Raw genomic sequence first — 4,293 nt, forward strand, 5'->3', positions numbered from 1 at the left:
AACCCACCACCTTAGGTGTATGTGGCTCGCGCCTTAGCCACTTGAGCCACAGGCGCCGAGCCTCTATGAATATTTTTCTCTTAGTGTTTAGATTTGATTTTTATCATGGCTCATAATATTACATTGCATCCTGGACATTATGTATGAAAACATTACAAAGATTCTAGATAATGTTATCTGCCTTTAAAGAGCTAAATTCTGGCCTGGTTCAGGGGCTCATGCCTATAATCCTAGCACTCTGGGAAGGCAAGGCAGGTGGATTGCTTGAGCTCAGGAATTAGAGACCAGGCTGAGCAAGACCAAAATTCCATCTCTACTCTCTTTCTAAAAGTAGAAAAACCAAAGCAAGAGATTGCTTTTGCCCAAGAGTGAGCTATGATGATGCCATGGCACTCTAGCCTGGATAACAGAGCAAGACTCTGTCTGAAAAATAAATAAATAAATATATAAATAGTTAAGTCTTCTTCTGGAAGATAGAAAAAAAAATACTGGCAGATCACTTTAATTCTCTCAAGTCTTGACTTTTAGCTTTGCTAGATCTGCTCTATTTCAATATTGCATTCCCCTTATGCCAAGGGTAGGGTCTCAACTGAAAGCTCTAAGTGTCTCTGTAGCTTGTCAAGGCTTAAAGTCTAACTTATTTTGGGTGCCAAAAATTTTAAGTTATTTTATTAGACTCTGAATTCCTGTTTTCTGTTGAGGTTGGGGGCATCTTTTTTGTGTAACCTGAGTTTGGGGAACTTTGGTCACTATTTTGATGGAAACTTGATAAGCTTCTCTGCATTTCCTCTGTCTTTGGGAGTGTTCCCTCTATCCTAGGCACTTTAGTAGCCCTGAACTTTGGCCTTTCACTCCTCAGCCCAGAAACACCTCTGTCTTTTACTTGGCCTTTATTCTTTGCACTTAATGTTGAAAATTCCCTCAAGTGAAATATTCCTGGGGGAACATTGAGTTTGTCTCAAATGCTATCTTTCTCTCCAGAATCACAGATTTAAGTTCAGCCTGCTTTAGTTACTCTTCAATAGCTCCAAAGAGTTATGATACAGACTTAGATAGATACATGCTCCAGTTGGGTAGGTAGTTGGAAATGGCTCTCCCAGGGAGGTCAAGGGCAGGACCCCCAGGCCTCCAACTTGGTGCCTCTCACCTTAATTTTGTCCCAAGTGATTGCTCACACCTGGGGAAGAGAGACCGTCCTACCAATCTACCAACCAGAAGGCATTGTGGTTAGCATGCCAACCGCAAAAGAATGTAGAAGACTCTCCAGTCTAACAACAGGTGCAATAGCGTCTTGAAGGTGACCTAGAACAGCCTTAAGACTCATTATCATGTGGCCCAACCATCCCCATGTCCATGGGCTCTCAGAGAGTCTCGTGGGAGATCCACAAGTGCAATAAGACTGTTTCCATGGTGACTTGTGAATCACGAGGAAGACCTAATCCAGGCAGTATGAAGAGAAGAAACAGCCATGACCTTTGCCACTTTGCCTTTTCTTTGTTGTGACAGTAAGGGCCTGTTCTTTGTCTACAGTGAATGTACTTTGCTCTGTAAGCCTATACCTTCCTCTTACTCTGTCAATATGTCTTTCTCTTTCTTAGTACACTTCATTTCATGCTTGCCTTATTTTGGGGTGTCTGGTTATTTTTTGACCAGGAGCACTCCAAGAACCGAGGGCCAGGCAGCTGCCTCAAACACTCACATTTTGGGAGATAGGCGGCTGCCTTGATGCCCAACATTGTAGATTTCCAAGAAGTAGCTGGTACACCTGAAAGTTGTGTATATAAACCTTCCTTTTCTTACTAAAATTTTACTCATTCTTTTCAATTATTTTAGCAACTACCTTGAGTCACCACTGCCCTGCTTAACACTCCCAGACTTATGATGGAGTTTTTCTTTTCTTTAATTATTTTTTTGGCTGGGGCTGGGTTTGAACCCGCCACCTCCGACATATGGGGCTGGCTCCCTACTCCTCTGAGCCACAGGCACCACCCTATGATGGAGTTATGTATTGACAAAACTATTGTAAGTTGAAAACATTGTGAGTCAAAAATATGCGTTTAATAAACCTAACCTATTAAACATTGTAACTTAGTGTAGCCTACCTTAAATGTGCTCAAAACACTTACATTAGCCTACAGTTGGGCAAAATAGTCTAGTGCAAGGCCTATTTTAAATAAAGTGTTGACTATGTGATTTACTGAACACTGCACTGAAAGTGAAAAATAGAATGGCTGTATGGATACTCAAGGTACAGTTTTTACTGCTTGTGTATCTTTAAAACGTTATTAAAATTATTGTTTCAGGTTAATTTGAGGGGACAAAGAATTAGTTGCAATGTTCGCATTTGTTAGGTGGGGTCCCTCTTATAATTATGTCCCACCCCCAAGAGGTCCCTCTTATAATTCTGTCCTACCCTCAAGAAGTGTGCCATATCCCCTAAATGTGTGCCTATTAAATGGAAGCACAACCATCCTGTGTGTGCGCTCTCCCCTCTCCCTGCTTCCTCAGCCCCCCACCCCCCACTTCGAAGTGATTTGAGTTTTTCTCTTATGTGAGAAAAGGTTCATCTACTGGCTTCATATTAATATTTAGTACATTGAATTGTTGTTGAGTGTGTATCCCTTTTGCACCAGAGTAAAGCTGAAAAAATTTAAATCAAACCATTGTAAGGGAATGCTTGTGTGTGTGTATAGATACAGATGCATGTGTATCTATACATATATATACAGATGCATGTGTATCTATATATATATATAGTCATCCACTGATTAATGATAGGGATACATTCTATAAGGGAGAAATGTGTCATTAGGTGACTTTGTTGTGTGAGTACCACAGAGTGTACTTACACAAACCTAGATGGTATACTCTATTATATCTACCCCTAGGCTATGTGATATAGCCTATTTCTCCTAGGCTACAAATGTGCACAGCATGTTTCCATACTAAATAGGAAATGTAGGCAATTGTAACACAATGGTAATTACTATGTATCTAAACATAAAAAAGGTACAGTAAAAATATACTCTTACAATCATAAGGGAACAACAGTCCCTTAATGCAATCCATTATTGATCATAATGTTATGCAGAACATGAGTATATATATAAACTTATACAAATATATAAACTCATAAATATTCATGAATTTTTTCTCTCCTCCTCCTTGCTACAATGAAGGGCTAGTTTGATACACGTGACTCCATCTTGACTGGAGCTTCGAGTCTCAGTACTTTTTAGGTTTGGAGTCTGCAGTAGTTTTACTCCACTATTTATCTGCCTCTAAAGACAGTATATTCTCTTTACATTTTGGAGTGCAATTCCTTCTAATATGTGTATTAGATAAAATCTACCACCCATCTGTGGGCAAAACCAAAGTCTGGGTTTTTGTAATCTAAGGCCATGATAATCACAAATTAAATAATTCATGAATCTAGAGTCATGTAAGAAGGATTCATCTTCAGCCTGGGTATGGACAAGCCACAAGAATCTAAGAGTTTAGCTCTACCACACAGGGCAATAGTTGTGCAGGCTTCGGGGGTGCCATTTGTACAGGTTAAGTGGAATGGTACTCTTTGGAGTTGTGTAATAGAGTGACTGTGATGCCACAGTTCTTTTAGGCCTTAGAACTAAATTCCTTGGGTGGGGAGAACTACTCAGGGCAACTGACCTGGCATTGTCCAACTATGCTTGACATAAAAGTCAACAGGACACCTAGGAGAACAGTTTCAGTTAAGCAATAGAATTCAAAGCCTGAGTGCAGAAAATCTGGAGGTAAAGAATGATGGGAAGTCAGAAATTGTAGGTATCAGATTAATATAGTGCATTTAAACAAATTGGATATGAAGAAAAGTCAGAGATATGGTATTTTGTAGAGAAGGACTCTGTTTTAGTGGTGATTTTAGTGATGAGGAGATTTATGCATATTTATGGGCTGAGGATGAAGCTAATAGAGAGAGGTAGAAGATACAAAAACAAGAAGAGATAATTAAGAATTCCCTAGGAGAAGCTACAACAGAAAGAGCCCAGATAAGATCGATTGGGAAAAGATAAGGAGAAGAAAAGATACAGATTAAGTAGGAGGTACGAAAGACAGAATGGTGAGATACTTGAAAATTTCATTTTCTGAAAGCTGCTGGAATTGTGATGGGAAGGACCATTTGAAGATAAAGATGAGGAATTAATTACTGGATGTGATAAATAGGTGAGAGAAATAACTCTCTGACAACTCCCAAGTTTGGGGCATGGGTAGCTGGGTGAATGATAGTGCTGAGGTTAAAAGCAAAGAACTAAT

The sequence above is a fragment of the Otolemur garnettii genome, unplaced genomic scaffold, assembly GCF_000181295.1.
Source record: "Otolemur garnettii isolate 467f Iridium unplaced genomic scaffold, OtoGar3 scaffold00073, whole genome shotgun sequence".
NCBI classification, from domain to species: domain Eukaryota; kingdom Metazoa; phylum Chordata; class Mammalia; order Primates; family Galagidae; genus Otolemur; species Otolemur garnettii.